We start from the raw sequence: 19,295 nt of genomic DNA, 5'->3' as shown, positions 1-19,295 counted from the left end.
AAGGCCCACCACCTTTTACTTGGAGACAAGAAGTGTGGGGGCCTCAGTGATACAATGCCAGGGGATGAAGGGTGAATGTTTTCAAGATTAGACGAGGCATGCAATTTGTGGAATACTTCTGTATCACTCACAGTTAGTGTGTAGGCTGCTGCCAAATGCTGGTTATTGTCTTCCTTCCTGAAGCAGTACCGCTTGAACACTGCAGCACAATGCTATTTTCAGCTCCTTGACGAGATGATTACAATGTAAAGTCATGCTGCGTGACCAACATGCCAGGTGTTTGCTGTTCTAACTCTGCTTTTATTGCTTTGGGAATGAAAGAATGATAAAGGGGGGGATTGGAGTTACTTAGGAGATTTTCAAACAGCAGGTCAGCTTAGATAGCTTGGCTATTTTTGTTTAAGGCAATGGTATCCTGTATATGTCTTTTTTGTTGTTGTTTCTTTGTGTTTTTTTTTTCTTCTGTATTACAAGTGACCTTATCCAGTAGCAATGAAATTATTAAAATAAAGTGCAATCTGTTAAGCATTTTCAAAGCAAAGTTTACACTTCTGAAAGACTATGAGCCAAACAGGTAGCTTTTTTCTCTACACAATAAGTATCAAAAAGATTATAGCAGAGCAAACTCCCCTTGTAGAATACACACTGTACATGCTTACTGGCACATGGTGGGGTAGAAGGGAGAGGAGAGATGCAGTACAGGCACCTTTTCCTTTCACACTTTATATTCCCTGCCAACTCTATAAAAAGTGGGAAAATTAAAGACAACCCTTGTGATCATATTTGTTAATCAGTTTTCTTCTGAGTAAGATTCAAAAGACATCAGATACACTACTTCAAAATCACAATCAAATAGCCGTAACAATTAGTAACTAACATTTTATGAATCTGTGATTCAGATACTATAAGAAAAAGACATAATTGCCGTTCAGATCTCATAGCAGTAAAATTTTTGAAAGAGTGTCTCATAATTAATTGATAACTATAAATATATTTTAATATATTTATTTTAAATTCAAGAAGACTCAAGTCTGGCTGTGTTGCTATATCAAGGTGTATTTCAAGATATCTGGCCTATATTAGTGTTTTTTCTTTCCAAGAGAAATGGGTCAAGGTCCAGTACGAATTTAGCCTTCATGGGGCAGTAGTGAATTATTTAACTAATTTTTTTTTTCAGTCTTAGGAGGTTAAATACATGTAAGTAGCCCCAAGAGAAAGGAAACACTGATGATATTAGCTAATGAGGACTTCAGATATTCTTTCTAATTAATCTGAGACCAAGATGGCGAATGCAAAAAAAAAAAAAAAAAAAAAAAAAGAGTCTACAGATATCTGGAGGAAAGGAAAAAAAAAAAAAAAGAGAGAGAGAGAAAGAAATCAGTTCCAAAGAAGCCATTTGTGATATAGAAGTATATCAGTATTTTATTATAGTTGAGTCCAAAATTTTTGTTGTTTTTACAAATAAGTTCTTTGGTAGAACTTTGGTAGAATTCTAAACTTGTAAAATCCCATGGTCAGAAAATTGTCATACAACTTAAGAAAAAGCCTTGTGTTGGCAGAAGTGTCAGAGTAGAAATAAGTTTTTTAAAGCTCTGACTACATCATTAAACTACAGCTTAATTAAAAAATAAAAGCAAACAAACAAAAAAACATTAATGACCTACCTTCTGTTGACAGAAAAAAATGTCTTTAAAGCAATTATATGCATTCAGAAGGGAGGACAGTGACCAAACCAGCTCAGCAGCCTCCATGAAGAAACACCTCAAGGTGTTTCAAGTCAAGCCTCAGGCTCAACTCAGCCCAGATTTATGGTCTTCTAATCTTACTTAACCACATATGACAATAAAAGTTTTAAAAAGTGGGAACTATCACTGCAAGGATTGTGAGAACCAAACTTAATTGAATTTGGTTATTTACCTGCATATTCATTAAGATCACTCAGCCACCAGATTTATGCTGCAGCCAATTATAGTGAAGGAGAGACAATCTAACTACCCAATGCCTCAGTGCTCAGAGCCCCACTGAGCCAGTCACATACATGAAATGAACTTCTCAAGCTTGAAAAAAGCCTATATTCTCAGCAAACAAGTAAACTTTATAAAATACTTCCTATTTTCAATCAACTGTTCTGCCCAAACATTTAGCCACCAGTTACGATCTTGACATGTTGTTTCTTTTAGTAGGAGAAACTGTTGATTTTGGCCAGATGTTTCTCTGATGAAATCCTGTATATTTGCAAAGAATGTACACAAACTCCTATTTCCCTGAATGCAGTAGGAACAAACAGCAGAAGGTTATTTCCTTGCTCACAAATCCAATTCCTTTTTTTTTTTTTTCCAGTGGGTACTCTGTTCAACAGAAGCTTTTTTCTCTTGCCTTTCTCCCTGGGCCACCCACATTGCCTATTTTTTTTTTCCCCAGCTTTCTGATTACTTTTAAACACGTAGCTCCTATCAGTTGGTGTCTCAGCCAATGAATATATAATAATTTCACGAGTAAGCTCTTTGTTCTCCACAAATTATTTCATGCTTCAGCTTTTCTTCATAGGATAACTGCCTGGGTGGTGGCTTCTACTGTTTTCAGCAATTTTACTTCATACAGGTGCTTAGCTGCTTCTTCTTGTTTAGACTGAATGGAGGGTGCCCACCATAACCAGGGGATTAATGAGGCCTGGAATTTTCTGCAGATCAAAGACAAAATTTATGGCAGCCATTAACATCCTCCAGCACAGCAATAACATTCCTGAGAAAAGTCAAAGAAAAGCTGATAACAATCAAGATCCAACATTGGTTAATCACCTGTTTCTCCTGGTTGTAGTATTTCCCTCAGGTTACCATGCAAAGTTATCATTAGGATAGAAAATAATGAGTCAAAAAGAAGAAAAAAAGTAATTTTGAAGGTAACAGCAAAAGAAAACTGAAGGACATGAAAATAAGCAAAAAGTAGACCCATGAGGAAAGGAAGAGAAACAATAGTATTTTATATTTCCATACTTCAGCATTTAAGTGCTCCAATTCACAAAGGTCAATAAATAAAAAATGGCCAGTTGAAGAATGCATATCTCTTTAATCTTTCCTCTGAAAATGATTGCTTCTCTTAGCTCCTAAACTACTGTAGTTTTGAGCCTGGCATACTACAGTCAGAAGGAACTGGCATTGATCTATCCCTTTACTGTGGGGTGAAACAGCCTATCAGCTCAGAAGGTGCTTATGAAGAAGTTAAGTCTTCCCCTTTTTAAGGAAAACAACCTCCATCACAAAGATGAAGACCCTACTCAATTAATTATTCAATTTTAACCCTCTAGTATATCTATTGGAGTCTTAAGATAGACAGATAATTCCTGGTAAAAGAGCTATGAATAGAATGATATAATCTATGGAAAAGGAAACAATGATCTCTGTCATTTCCACTGCCTCTGAGTCCTGAAAAGAAGTAATCCATCCCTCTTTCACCATCCCTATCCCAAAGAAAACCATAGGAGAACAAAGACTTAAGAGGAAGAAATGTATATTCTCTAGAATTTATTTAGGATGAAGTGCACAAGAAGTATAACAGATATTTTCCTAGGTAGATGTCTAAATGATATTCCCCAAATCCTTCTTATTTGTATAAATATAACACCAGAAATGACTGTAGTTATGCTACTGGAAGCACCAGATTTCCCAGACCATATGCACAATAAGTACCATTCTGCATTCCATGCCCCACATGCAAACACAGTATATTTGATAGGCTAGACTTGCTCTGCTTGGTCAGAACCAATGTGCCCTGGTGTGGGAAAGGAATTTGCAGGGAGGTTTGTGCTGTTTCACACGTCCCTGAGTTAGAGATAATGAGGAAAACAGAAGTAGAACCAAAAACTTGAGCAAGGTCGAGATAAAGTAAATTGGCTACAGCGTTAAAGATGAGCTTTGGGCAGTGGCCAATTGCTGGTTGGCTCAAGGCGCGTGTCTGAGGGTCTCTAACCAATTGTAAGACAGATTCAGGCACGTGGACAGCGCGTGGGACTACGGGGAAAGTATATGTAGTAGTGAAAAAGGGCAATAAACGTCTCCTGTTCAAGAGCCATCAGGAGTCCGTGTCTTGCATCCCTTTACCCTGTCAGCTGCCTATCAAGTTATAGCAGCTGGATATTGCACTGGGGGCCAGGGCCTGAGAGCCCCAAATCCACGTGTTATGAGCACCAGTGAGAGCAGACAGATAGCTCTAAGGTATTTTGATGAACATGCATGTGCAATCTGTCTTTGAGTACTTCCAGAAAGAATGCTACAGAATCAGAAATAAAGATTTGTTGCCCTGCAATGTAATTCCCGTAAACATTATCTTTTTTTCAGTGGAGATAATACAAAAGAAATCGTAAGTAAGATCACTTACCCACAGTTAAACTGGCTACCTTGCTCCTTAGCAAAGTTAGCCTGGGTAGAGGATTGTATTAAAACTGTACATGCTGACTAGTACTTGGAGTGTCCTTCTTCAGCATGTCTTCCCTTGGCATTGAGTTCTTTTAAGCAGATGTGTTCTTTGCATTAATATTTGGAAATGCTTAGCAGAAAGTATCTCAGAATGACATTGGGATGAATACTTTATCCTTTCTGTCTAACCAAGAGAGAAAAACTTAGCCAGTGCTCTAACACTTGGGTTCAAACACTGAATGGTTGCATGAGCAGTTCATTCTTTGAACTCTGTCTATGCTATGTACTCAATACATATGGCCCAGATATTAAACATGCTAACATCATGAAAAAGCAAAATAGAAATGAATTAAGGTACTTAGGTAATGAAGAAAGTGATGTTTCCTAATTTTATGATCATCTCTATCTTCTAGAACAGTTTATTTTGCATGACATAAACAGGATTTGTAAAGTTGCTTTAGAAGACAATGTAAAGGGATCTATATATGCTCAACTATGACATTCACTATTGTACTGGGATGAACAATTTATTGTTAGTTTGGGCAAAGCACCAAGCTAAGTTCTCTCTGACATCTTAATTAACTTGATTATCCATGCTTTACATTCTTTAGATGATATTATTTTAAACCTCATCTTCCAGAAATCCTTTCAAGTACAAATATCAACTCCAGCCATCCTGAGGGTATGACATCCCAATTTACTACTGCCCTTGGCTCAAAACTCAGTGCAGAAATGATGACTCTTCCACAGCATCCCAGCTGCCTAATTCCACCACTCCACTTCCACCAGTCAAGGGACTGAGACACTTATCATTTCAATAATTTGTAACAATTTGTGATAATTAAAGCAGGGGACACTTCGTAAAAGCATTTTTAAACCATATGAATCTGATTCACAGCCAAAGTATGAAAGAATAACAAGCACCATCATAGAAGACTTTCTGACAGATCCCTCTCCCTGGAATCAGCTGGGATCATTTCGAGAATCCAACATCACACCAATGCTGTATTCCTCTTATGGTAATTGCTTATACCAACTGATTTTAACAGCTCATCTCTTCCTGTTCTGCTGTTGGGAATTATTCTGCTCTCTGGTCCTGTGCAGCATCTAGTGCTCCGCATTTTCAGGGTTCAGTAGCAAATGAAAGATCTTTGGTTGCTTGTCTTTGTTTTCTTGCTAAAGGCAAAGTTACTGAATTGCTCAGCGTGAATAGTGACACTCCCACTTCAGGAGCAACTTGTTGGACTCAGGTCCTCATTGTTTGACATCAGAGGGGAAAATGCAGTTGAACATGGCACTGTACAGGGACAGTCACTTCAAAGTATAAGAATGGTTTATAAATATGACCAACATTAAAATCCTCACATCTCATTTCTTGAATGTTATTCAAACCTTCACTCTGAGTATACGCTTACTAGTTTCCTCTTGTCAGAAGATAGGTCATCCTTTGTGCCTGTACTTATTTTCTATGTGAATGCTTCAAAATCATTACTTAACGTATTTAGGTAGTCTGTGACCTGAGGAGATAAGTATCTCCATTTCATGCATGGGAAACAGAAACAAAGAAACTACTTTTTATGAACTCAGAGCTCTCAAGCTTTTGAGGTTGTAAGTTTGCACTGCCCTAACTGGAACTAGCAGCTGTATTAGAAAATATCATGCAAATAACTTCATGTAACTCCACTAAGGAAACAAGCAAAACCTGAAGCCTGTTAGAGCCCTTTAGTGAGTAACCTAAGAAAACAGCTATTCAGAGAAAAGTTCATTACAAGTGCTGGAGAAAAGCTTGCAAAACCAATACAAATTTGCAGTAAAATATCTCTGGGGCATAGCTGCAGTTCACATCTACACAAGCAATGATTTTCAAATAAACTTCTGATTTATGGGCATATATATATGCTACTAACATTTTCTATTGAAAAAAAAAACGTACTAAGTTACTGCAGGTTACTCCTCCTAAACATAGCAGTAATATCTACAGAACAGTGTGTTTTGAAGCAGTAGCACTAGTTCATTAGCCAAGTTAATTATACCAAGCATGTGTGAATCTGTTGTAGCATTGCATTAATACAGTTTCAATTCTGGCATTTGACCTGACAAGACTTGACAATACATACTGCCTAAACAGTAGGTAAGTTGTAGACATGAGTATGCCAGAAATACATAACTGAACAGGGAATCATTTGCTGACCAGGCATATTAGTGTTGATTCATTCACAGATTGCCATTGGTTTTATAGTCTCCTACGTAGATAGGTGAGTAGCAGTGGGAAATAACGCTGAGTCCTGGAACAAAGGAAAGACATGATAAAACAAGCCCGCATTTTTGTCTGTCTTAGGCAGTAGAACAGCAACACCATGTTCCCAGGCTTATTCATACATCTATGCAAAAATCACTTTTCTTGTAAACATGCAGTTCCATGTGTAGGTACAAGAGAGGAAAGACAACACAAAGGACAAGTGACACACTGAAGACTAGGCCTGTATGATGAAAACTGGAAATAAAAGACAATTTTATTTCAGAAAAGTGCACGGAATACAGCAATACACCTAGGGTTGGAGTGGTAAGAGTAATAGAATAAGTTTTAGAGAAGATACAGAATGATGGTGGCGATCTTCTTTACTGGTTGAACTGCTGAGTAGTCTAGTCTGCCAGAAAGTAGTAAATACAAATTCATTTCTCTCTTTTGCCAGAGGCAATTTCATTTCCCTCAGAACATCTCCAAGAACACCTGTAATCTCTGGCCTACATTTGATGACTGACGATTTTAAATATTTCTCATTGTACGTTCCACTACAATACATTCCACTTTGCCTGGGTTGCTTAAATTTTCGTTGACTCAGAGAGGGTATGAATGAAATACACTTTGTGGTTGGGTGCACAGGACACTTAAAGGAGGTGAACACTTATCTCGGTCACCATCATCTGAACAGTTATACTTAGTCCCTGGATCCAGAGAAACAATAAAAAATAAAAATATTACACACCTCCAGCTAAAAGATTCTGTCCACCCAGGTGGACTTTAAAGCTGGCTGCTGGGTAGTTTGGATCATAACCTTAATGATCTAATGCTTGAAGTGTTGTCACTCCGTGCTGTGCAGCACAGAGAAGAGTTTGACTATGTCTACTCAGCAACCTCCTCATGCATTTTGGAAGGCTTCTGTTAGGGACCTTGAAATCTTACCTTCACCAGTTGCTTTGTGAATCTATCTTTAAGATTTTTTTTTTTCACAGTAAACCTTTTAGGCAAATTCACACCAACTTGACTAACTGGGACAGAGAAGTCTGTTGATGGTAAGTCCAGCAGTCACCAGGGGAAAACAAAACAAAACAAAACAACAACAACAACAAAAAAGGCAAAACAAAACAAAACAAAAAAAAAACACACAAAATTTCCAAACTTCAGTAAGCCCCCACTTTGCACAGGAAACATTTCTCTTTCTTGAGAAATGCACCTACAGAAAACAGAGCAAAGAGGTCTATGAGAATATCTACTATAATCATTTTTATTTCTACCATCTGTTTTTATGCAAAGCAATCCTTGTGCAGACAGACACTTATCAAAATTTTTAAACTTCTGGGGAGAAAAATCATATGGTCAAGTATACATAAAAATCTCTGAAGATGAATTGCTAGTAAAATTATCTGAAGTACTTCATTCAAATTTTGAGTATTTATTTATTTTATTTCCACCTCCACTGTTTTTAAGGAGTTGGTGCTACATACCACAAATACACATTTGTTCTGCAGAAGCATATTCCTATCTGTTGTTGTGCTCTTGTCCATGGCAGGTACACACTCAGGTAATCAGGCTCTACTTCAGCAAGGCAAGGAGTACCCTACATGCCACACTCTATAGTAGTGAGGTGTTCAGCTTCAACATGGTGAGAAATTAAAGAATGAAGCAGTAGCTCTGGGAGAGACTTGACAGCAGTTTTGATTTCATTCAGGCCACTCTATCCCATCATTTCTCAGAATATGCAGACTGTATTGTCATTTTCAAGATTATGTGAAGGGCATGAGTCCCATTTTTCCAAAGGACTTTGGGCAATATTCATCTTACCTGTATTTATCACTTCATTCAAGCATTAAGTTAATTGTTATAAACCATATGGGCCCCAGGGATTCAGCTAACAGGTGAATGAAGGTTCCCAGTGTCCAGGTTTTTTAATTCAATGTTTGCTTAATGCTGCAGTTAGACACTCTAGGCACCAAACTTACCTTGTAAAAAAAGTGGCTAAGTTGCTCAGTCTGTAGAAAAGTGTTTTTCTATCTGAATATGCTAAATATTCTCTTTCATGTAGACTTCCTTCGGTCAAAAAGAATCTGAAAGACAGGAAAATATTGAATTATTTAATAACATACTTCTATTAAGACTAATCTGACACTTAGATGTAATGCAATATCAAGTTTGTCATGCACTTAAAATTACTTCAGAAATTCTTTATTGCAGGTTTTTTGTTGTTGGTGGTGGTGGTGGTGGTTGGTTGGTTGTTTTTTTCCAGATGCCTCAGATGAGAGAAGCAGGGGAGTTTACCTCCTGCGTTTAGAGGATACAGATTGTCTTGCTCCAGAGTATGTCCCCACAGCCCTGGAGCGACATTTTATTCTCAGAGGAATCTGAAAATCTTGACAGAACCGGTGTTAATTGGATGATGTAGCTGTCTGAGAGGAGGATTAGGTAACAAGAGATCTTGAAATCCCTATGGCTTTAAATCCCTCCTTATGCATATTTAGACAATACAGTAATCCCAGTCACTGCTTAGGAGCAAATTAAACAGAATGGCACATTATAAACACCTGCATAAACCTTCCCCCCTTTTTTCTTGTTTCATTTTTTTAAGGAAATATACTGAAAGACAAAAACCTACTGGGAAAACAGGAGAGGAAATCTATTTCTGTAAGAGTTAAGCCTAACCAAGTAGTTTATGATTGTTTATTACTTAACTTCTGTCATTATAGTTTCATGAGAGCTGTCTGAAGATGAGAAAGCTGGGTCTTCTACTGTATGGCAGGGAACAGATTGTCGGCACTTGATAGCTAGTAACTAATAATAGTGATAGACAATTAAGTCTTCAGCAAAGCACACCCGCTAGCCAGTAAACATTTAACTGCCAGGTAGCTGACAGATGGCCTTGCATATAGGATGTTAAGATACTTGCTTTCTGGGTCTTTTTTATCCACTTGTTTGCTAGCTGGTGTCACTGCTCACAGTCTTTGTTGGGAAGAATTAGACTCCGCAGTGCAGGGTATGGGCTTGCCATTCACATCAGCAAGCAATGAATACCACCAACAGGAAGCTCAGGGACACTGAGAACCTGTTGCAGCTGAAATTAATACCAGTATGAGGTTAAAGATGCCTGGAAAAAGAATGTTATCCTTTAACAAAATATTTTCCTCATTTTAAGCCAATGCAAAAGAGCAGACCAGTACATTCAATCAACAATTCACAAAGAGATGGTGAGAGAGAAGGTGAGAGAGAACTCTCAGTGTGATCTTTTAAGCAATGCAATGTTTCCTAACAATAGAGAAAAAATCAATTGCAAAGTTGTTTGCTGTATTTCAGTCACAGAGCTCTATCCTTCCTTGCTGGCTATAACATACACAGCTGACTTGGGAACAGACAGGTCTGAGGTTCAGAAAGCAGCATGAGAGTCACCAATCTGACATGTTAAAAACTATGCTTCCCATAAGCTGTGTAAAAATAGGACTTCAATACTTCAATAACAAATTAAGTATTAACTGCTCTTTTTTTTTTTTTTAATTTATTTATTTGCATGATTTTCAATGCTTATTTGAACCTGTGTGGCCTACTTTGTTGGCTGGATGTATAATATGTCAGGGCTGGGTGTCCTGTGTGCACTCCATGGTGTTCCAGTGCTCACCTGAAGCACCAGAGCCATGTACCTTAGCTATTTCCCTTCATAGGATGTAGTGTATATGGACATATTTCCTATCCACATGCCCCCATCTGCAACCAAGAATTACTCAGGAAAGAGTAGAGCCAGAGAACTGGCTACTGTATCTGTCAAAGCAATTTCTTTATGATAAGACCACCTGTTTTCAATAGTGATGCTGCCAAGGGGTCTCATCAGAGACCAAGATCTCCTTAGACTAAGCACCATACAAGCTGGTGAGAGCAGCCCTGGTATTCAAGTGTTATAAATTTAATTAAAAATAATAAAAGTGGTTAGAGGAAGTTAAAAAGAAAAAATCGAAACTTGACTTTCTGCAGGTCATTTGGATAAGCTGCTCCTCATACCATATTGCTGTATTGCATCAAACTTCATTTTCAATTTGCTGGAAGCTCTGCAGAATATCCCACTCTGCAGCTCTGTTGTGCCACACAGAGCAAGGCTTTGGTCTAGAGTACAAACTAATTTTGCAGTGAACTGCAGGCCCTAAATACAGCACAAAACATACGAGTGGCTAATCACAAATCTGATTCACAAAAATGAGGTAGACTCAAAATTCTTGAGTTAAAAGGCATGAAAGTCTCTGGCTTGCTCAAATTACTCATTTCCTTCTTCAGATAAGTATAAAGAGTCATTATGCTCTCTTTTGTTCTAAGGTAGATCCTAAGTGTCTTCACTGAGATCATTGCTGTTGCCAAGCTGCCCTCCTAATATGCAGGAACAGAATAACAGGAACAGAATAATCTTTTATTTGTTTATTTATTTATTTTAATTTCAAGGATATTTTCACTCAGCCTAGAACATGGTAACAATTATGACAAAACTCACTGAGCTACCTCAGAAAGTTGTATATGCAATCACACTCTTACAAAAGCGACTCAGTGATATTGATAACAAGGAAAAAAAACAAAAAAGAAAAAAAAAGTAAAAAAAAAAGAAGATGAGAGAAAGTAAGATCCTCTAAGGAACATCTCATAGAGAAAGAATAAGCTCCTGCCTGTGTCAGACCTTCTCTTCTACAAGTGCATAGGAAGCATGCAAAGCAGGAGGAGGGAGAGGCTGCGTGTTCAAGAAATGTGCAGATGGCCTCTGAATATGTTTCTTAAAAAAGTCACCTTGTGATTCTGTTTTACCAATGCTTTTCCCCTCCCAACCGCCCCCCCCTCCCCCCCCGAAAAAAGCCAACCAAAAACAAAGCATGTATTAGAAACATTTAAACATCACAAGCTTCGCAGTAATAACATTACATTAAAAAATGACACTCGTTCCAGGGTCTCCTATTGTGTGTTGCTGAGCCTATCCGGTATGTCTGTAATGTGGAACACTGTCCGGGAGAAATGATTTCCAGGGAGCCTTAATCTCTGAATCTAAACTAGGATTTCCTCCCTGAGCAGAGCCAGCTCCATCCGTAACGCCACCTCCGCCAGTATGCCTTTCAGCAGTGATGCAACCACCAGATGGTGGCATTTCCACTACATAAGGTGCTATTACGGCACTCTGCATTGGCATGTAGTTAACGTGATTCACGCCGCTGGTAGCGGGTGCACAATCTTCGCTATAAATGGCAGTGGGGTTTCGAAGGACCTATGACTATAAAACAAGGGACAACAGCTTTGAAGGACAGACTCAAACTGTTCACCCACAGTTTCCACAATACCAAGCAATACTAGGAAGGCAGCAATTTGGTATTAAAGAAAACTGGCTTGGAGAGTTAACAATGAGAAACAGAGAGGAGTATTTTTTCTTCTGGGTTACCTGTTGATATCTGGGTCATGTTCCTTCTGCAGATGTCTCACTCTTCCTTAGTAACTGGAGTTTATATCCAGCTCAGGAAGTACTGCTGTTTAGGATGCAAAAACTACAGTTTTGGGGACAGGCAGGGGCAAGGAAGAATATCTATGTCTATATATCTACAGTCTCTGTATATCTCTCTATATAGCCTATATGTCTATAAATACGGTCTCTTTTCTATATATCTATTTTCTCTTTCATTTCTTCTCCCTAAGAAGTCCATCAGTGGATATAGCCCATGAATGGGCTTGATGCATACAGACTTCTGCAAAATGCCACAGATTTCCACTTAAATAAATAACACTTCATCTGCTTCGTTTCAAGGTAATCTCCTACGCCGGTCTTGTACATCATGAAGGTCTCAACCACTGTAGCCAGGAGTAACAACATGGAGTGGCATTGTTCACTCTGTTGTTCTCTGGAGCTGAGGCTGCTTGCCATTTGGCACCCAGGAGATGGTACTGTTGACTTTCTAAATTTGTACAATCTCCTGTTGAAACTCCTAAAATATTAGGATGCCAGAAGGGTCCTCCTGGGTCATCAAGTGCATTGGTATCCAGTCTTCTACTGTCAATCCCTGAATACTTTAGGAATATTTCTTGTCCCTACCATTTCTCTACTGAGAAGCCATTAAAAAAAGTTCCTCTATTGGTTAGGAGTTTTATTGTTTCCCAGACTAAATTTGTTCCTGTCCAGTTTGTGCCCATTTGTTCCCATGATTATGTTAGTATTTCAGGTATTTATGTTTCACTTCTCCTCCCACGTCTTTCCCTCCTAAATTACTCCATGGGATGATCCAATTCCACCTCAGTACAAAAGATTTATTGGCAGTTGTCTACATGAAGCAAACCTCAGATCTGTAAGAACTCTTAAAGGAAAATTTTCATCACTCTATCTACCATTGCTTCCACTCTTCCACACCTTTTCCTCACACACGCGTTTCCTCATAAACATACACTCTGCACATAGTAATATGGAATATATATTTCACATCTTTCATCTCCTTATACCTCTGCCCCAACAGAGCTGCACTATCAGAATTCCCTTATGCAAAAAAAGCGCTGTTAGAAAATACTCCTGCCCTCGCCTCACTTGTGAGGGGTGGCTTTCTACAGTTCTGCTATTGTGACCTGGCATTTCATGAGAAGTTTTTGCCAGTGGAGTACACCAGTATTCTCATATCAGCAAAGAACTCCTTGTGCAAATACAACCTTGTTCAACATCCTGGCAACCCTGGCACAGAATGAATAGAGCAAACAGCCTGCTTCCTCACACCTGAAAAGGGATCTGAGCACATTAGCTGGTGCTGTTGGGCAGCTGGAACAGATATTTCTTGCGTGGTACTTCCTGTATCATTAATAGGTGATTTCAAACTCCAGAGCTGTAAACTGGAACAGTGAAAGAATACACAATTAACAATGAATATTTTAATGCAATTTAACTGAGAACCCACCAACATTACTTCTTCTAATTAATTATCTGCATTTGTTGTGCTGTTCCTCCAGTGTCTGCTTCCCTCTATTATGCTTCCACACTAGGAGACTGTGTGAGCAAGGACAGGGAGCTGCACCTGAAGTTTACCTGCCTGGACATGGAATGGTGTGGGCAGGCAGAGAGACAATCAAAACTTTCCAGAACAACTCTAGTGAATAAGAAAGGCTGTGGAAATTTCAGGACAATAGGGGCAAACAGTATCCAGTGTCTGTTGTTAGGTTAACATGGAAATGTGGTTAGAGAAAACTGCCTCCCATAAGGCTGGAAATCATAAAAACAGGCATTACTTATCCAATTTAGCAAAACTATTCCTCTCTTTGAGAGCTTTTTCTGACTCACAGGAAATGACTCTGCAAAGTGCAGCTGCTGAACTGTGCAGGAGCTTTTGTGTGGAACAACTACGAGACTGGTCTCCACTTCTCCATCTCAAGTGAACTTGAGATACAAGAAGAAAATATACCCTGGGGAGTAACCAGCTAACAGTAGATGTTCTCCTGCAGAATTTGTTTTATTGTTTATTTTGTATTGGAACAAGGCACATCCCTCAGAATCTGAAGAACGCTGTTGTATTTTCACACATAAGATCAGAACTCAGGTAAAAGCAAAAAGACCACTCCAGACAAGTTCCAGTGCACTGTGACAGCAGAGTGCATTGCATGCTTAGAACAAGGTAAAACTTTCTTCTCCTCCTTCAGCTAATGTAGAATAGAAAAGTGCTCTTAGAACACACACACACGAGAAAAAAAAAAATAAATAAAACTTAACCCTTCTGGAATTAAGATTAAAATGAAAATTTATTGCAGTGCAGCCTTATTTTACTTTACAGCTTACAAAATGTCACTACAGTGTGTCATTACTGTCAAGTACTATTCCAGTTATGCCAGGCTTATGTCTGCACTTCAGATTATTTCTGAACCTTCCTCTTCCTGTTCTCACAGACAGATGATATACCTTCCCTACCTCAAATGATGATGACTTCCAATCTTTCTATCACTCATGGAAGCCACCTGTCCTTATCTTTTATATTTCGCCACTTGACCCAGCAAAGCAGTTTATATATGAAAAAGGTCTTGTTTTGCATTGCTTATCCCACTGAACCAGTGGAATGATACATTAGCATCATTCAAAGCACTGGAAATTGTGTCTTTGTCATCAATGGGATGGAATTTCTCTCTAAAATGTTTGGCTTTGGCAGTTATCTAGTCTCCATTTTATTGTAATGAAGTTAGAAATAAGCTGCCCATTAATTCCCTTCGTTTGAGCAGATTATAATAACAGCTGTCTTATTCTATTTGCTGAAGCCTAAGATGTAAAGTACTCAGGAAAAAGGTTTTCTAAAGCAGTCATCGGATTCAGGTTCTGGATCAGGTTTCATATCTTTCTGAAATATCATAATCTTCCAGTTATTTATAACTTTCAGAAAAATATAACCTATACCTAACTACAAACAATTATCTCTTGGCTCTTTAAGCAATAAAAATATGTTCAGGACTTAACAAGTCAAACAGCCTGTGACTACCTAGATAAAACTCATGAAAAACATGCAAATCATTAAATCATTAACAGAAGTACCAGGATTATAGAATCTCATTTATGTAGACATGTTTACTGACAATAGCTGAGTAGTGACTCTGACAGATGTAGAATTGCAATTTTTTGTCAAACCTAAAAGACCACCTTTTCTGGTGAAAATGCACTGCAGAATGGGTTAGTTAAAGCTGCAACAACAAAAAAAAAGGGGGGGGGAATGTCACAGAGATACTCAGTAAGCATCTCAAGGGGATAGAGGAGCATGCTTTTATGGCAGCTGTGGGATTGTGTTCAGTTTGGCTATCAGAAATGGACAAACAAGACAGTAGGCAGCAGAGAGAGTGATGCTCCATGATGTGGTAGAAAGATAAGGAACTTGGACAAAGAGGCTGAAAATCCAAACAAAATTCTGTGGCAAAAACAAAAAATAGATGCAAAAATGCATCTGGGATTTAGCATGTTATTTTTTCCCTCTACATCTGCATACCTTCCATGCTGGCAAAATTAAAAATAATAATAATTTAAAAAAATAATGTTTAATCTCACACAAAATGTGTGTGTTTGTGCACCTTATGTATGGGCAGGCTTCTGAGAAGTGAGACCCCAGGCTCTTAAGCCCCTGTGGGGTAGTGGCACTGGGAAAGTGTGCCTGAGCCCCAGGGGAGATGTCACTGCTTGTGGGGGTGCAGAGCAGTGGGGGTGTCCTCCCCCAGAAGTGAATCCCCACCTCCAGGTTACAGGAAGGAAAGCTGCTTCTCCCTACCTAAGTACGGTGAAGATCATGCAGGTAGGGTGAGGTGACACCTACGTGGCATGCTGGCAACAGTCCCACTGCGGAGAGCACAGAGGAGATGAAATCCTTACCTAAGGTGATTAGGCAGAGTCCCATTTACTTCAGCAGAGCTATGACATTTCACACGAAGGGAGGATGTGACCCCGTTTTCTTCTTCTTTGTTCCATGTTCTTATTCACGGTCCACGTGAAGACTGAGATTGCGATCATATTACGCCTTGTTCGAGACAAGCAGACCCATACACCTGCTGTTACTCACTGTACACCTTCCTTTCTAGTTCACTGGGTTTTTAATTGTGTTCTTTTCATTTTATGCTTGTGCAGGGACAAAAATGTCTCTTTAATTCTACCTATTAACATTGTCCTCTAATCCTACTCTGAAAATAGCAGAACAAAGGCAGTAAGTAAAATCTGTTTTGCTTGAATGAATTCAAAATGTATTTTTGTTAAGGAAAAATGCCAGGCTTTCATTAGCAGAGCAGTGAGTCACCCTATCAACTGTACCAAGAATAAATAAGAACAGCATCCATTGAAATTGAAACTGTGTACTTTCCCTTAATGGGCAAGTGTCTCTGAGGAGAGCCTGGTAGGATAAAGTGATCCAGCTTTTGGGGATGTCATTCCTTCCTCCTCAACCACATCACTCTGAAACTTTCTGAAATCATTTTTGTGCTCCTAGAAAAAGGCACACAAGGTGTAAATCTATACTCTCTGTTCTTAATTCCAACAATAAGAGGTCTCCATCACAAAAATGATCATATAGAGAATATTCCTAAAGTCATTCCTCATATCATTTATTATCCTTCTTTTTATTGCCAGTATTTGTGTGTTTGTGTGTAGTCCCATTGGACTCATATCTGAGGACTTAAATCTTAAAAGCATATCAGAATTCGGTCTAAATTGATCTCTGGATTAAAATAAGATAGTGGAAGACTGCTCTGTATTGACTGGTCCCTGTTGTTTATCAAGGATGAAGCAACCAACAATCATGTCAGTTCTTGAGAACCAGACCTCGGCTGTCTCTTTCTAAAGTTTTCCCTAGTACACAGCTGTGTGTGAGAAGGGTTTGAGTTGTGGTTTAACTGAAAGACATGGCAAAACAGTAGGTCTGTGTCATCATCACTTGGCCCTTTAGATCCTTACATGCTTGCTTTGGAAAGGAAGAGAGTGACATTACTTGCAAATTCTATTTAATGTGTTATGGAAAATCTCAGCCAAAACCAAGTACTTAATAATCTATTAGTAATTTTTTTTTCAGTTCATTATAACTACTGCAAAATTAGATACAAATGTACCTGGAATTTTAAGGAGTTTAGGCAAATGTTTTTTTACATACATTCATAGTTGGTATTACACCTAAAGGATTTTACCTTCACTAGCTACAACTCAGTGGCCTGCCCAGATTAAAATGCAAAAGTTTTCTCTAGCATAGTAACTATGACTTCATCAAAGAGTGCTGTTTTATGTAATAACTTTACCTCTCTGAGCTTGACAGTTTTTGTACTTGCAAATACGAGGGCCTTATCTGTTTGCTGGCCAGTTGGAATGATTTACCTAAACTCTTGTAAGGTTATTTAAAATTTCCTTCTAGGAAGTCCAGCTGCTTCTGATTTCTACTATTTGTATATGCTCTTGCTGTCACAAGAAACCTTGCAGGCTGCCAGCTGCTGTATCAATTCCTTGCAGCAGCAGACAGGCAAGACAAGATAGAGCAGTCAGAGGATTGCTCTAATTGAAGATGGGACACTGATTTGGCAAATTAATCTCTTAGTTAGCACTCGCTCTGAGTTTGCCACTACAAAGGAATGACACCACAGCTGTTAGCAATGGAGGGTCACATAAAAGCCTTATTTTAACACAGAGTTAATCCTACTTGTATATTTCTAGTGTTTTAGTCAGTGTTATAAGCACTCTGTAATTGAGTGATGACACCTGTATATATTCTGTAGGAAGGTATTCCACTACCTGATGGGTTTTCATTATTAGAGAAGTCACCTTTATTCATCACCACGTACAATGTAATCCTCCTGTCTGTCTAACAAGATTGCTTAGGAGACTCCAACACTTTGGGATCCCTTTTGTGGTCTGAATTACATAGCTAACATGGACACTTCCATGGCTTTTATCAAAAAAAAAAAAAAAAAGTCCCTTAACATTGAAATTTCCTTCATTTATAGATAGATAGCACTCCTTTGCTAACAGCTGTGCACAAATCCAGCTCAGGTATGCTAAAGCCATCCATCCAACTATTTTTAATGCAACCCTAAATGGATACATGTAATAGAAAACATAGTTTTGATTTTTGGAATTACACATTATCGAAACTACAACTGAAAAGGTTGGATGTTCACAAAGTGAGGCAGGGAATATGCATGGACACACTTGAAAATGCAGACTTGCTTCTGTTGTGCTAGCAACAAAATTGCTCTGGCAACCATTTCTTCCTCCATCATTTGCGATTTTCTCCTCAACACTGCCTCTGATCTGTTTAGGGTCTGTGGCACAGATGACTGCAAATTTAGTGCAATAGTTAAGTTTCAATAGCAACCAAGAAGGAATCACTTCAGGCCAAATATTCCCACAGGTATGTATGCTCAAACCCCTCTAATAGCCCTATAGGCCTAAAGGGAGTACTTCAAGTGACAGAAGGAGGGAAGCATTCCTGTTTTGTTCCTTGGAGGATGATTACAGTTATTGTTTGAGGCCTGGAAATTGCAGGGTATACTTTTCCATTTCAAAATAATTATTTCAGATGTTTCATCATAATCTAAATTTCATCAGAAGTGTACTATGGCAGAAGAATTTGATGATGAGATTCATTTTGGGAACTCCATGTTTTGTTTCTAGTTCACAGTCACTTAAGATATTTTTTTAGTGACATTTTGCAACATCTTACCTCATCTGTGACTGCAAGCAAAGATGTGATGTGACTAACAGAGAAGGGAAATCACGCATAATGAGATACAGATAAGTAAGTATAAATACCCACCTTACTTTGAAAAAAAAGGGGTGGAGAGGAGGGAAAAGAGATTCTCTGTGATATATTTTTAGACAGATTCATGAAAAAAGCCATTTTTGGAATCATTTGGATTACTCATCTTAGTCTTTCAGAGCTTTAAGTACATTGTTACAAGCTGTCTCCATCTGTCAAACCAGCTATGGGCTTTCTTATGTGATGCAGAGATCTATGCAGAGAGAAGAAACAAATACCAGATTTTCACAATAAATAAATAAATAATTCCTCCCCTTCCCTCCCCTTCCCTCCCCTTCCCTTTCCCTTTCCTTTCCTTTCTTTTTATTTTTTTATTTTTATTTTTATTTTTATTTTTATTTTTTATTATTTTTATTTTTATTTTCTGCT

The 19,295-nt window shown here is 38.4% G+C and overlaps 1 long non-coding RNA gene across 2 annotated transcripts; it reads right to left on the bottom strand.

Moving 5' to 3' along the window:
• Positions 1–1,508: 1,508 nt before the first annotated feature.
• On the bottom strand, positions 1,509–19,045 carry LOC118250490 (uncharacterized). Of its 2 annotated transcripts, none has more exons than XR_004779463.2 (4): positions 18,924–19,045; positions 8,634–8,738; positions 6,604–6,697; positions 1,509–2,680 (listed from the first exon to the last, which is right to left on the bottom strand). It is a non-coding gene; the product is annotated as an uncharacterized LOC118250490 (long non-coding RNA). The 2 variants fall into 2 exon arrangements; XR_004779462.2 differs by lacking the exon at positions 18,924–19,045 and adding an exon at positions 11,575–11,588.
• Positions 19,046–19,295: the final 250 nt, after the last annotated feature.

Source organism: Cygnus atratus, chromosome 1 (assembly GCF_013377495.2).
Source record: "Cygnus atratus isolate AKBS03 ecotype Queensland, Australia chromosome 1, CAtr_DNAZoo_HiC_assembly, whole genome shotgun sequence".
NCBI lineage: Eukaryota > Metazoa > Chordata > Aves > Anseriformes > Anatidae > Cygnus > Cygnus atratus.
Note: the sequence above shows the minus strand (reverse complement) of the source record. Positions and strands in the feature narration are given on the sequence as shown.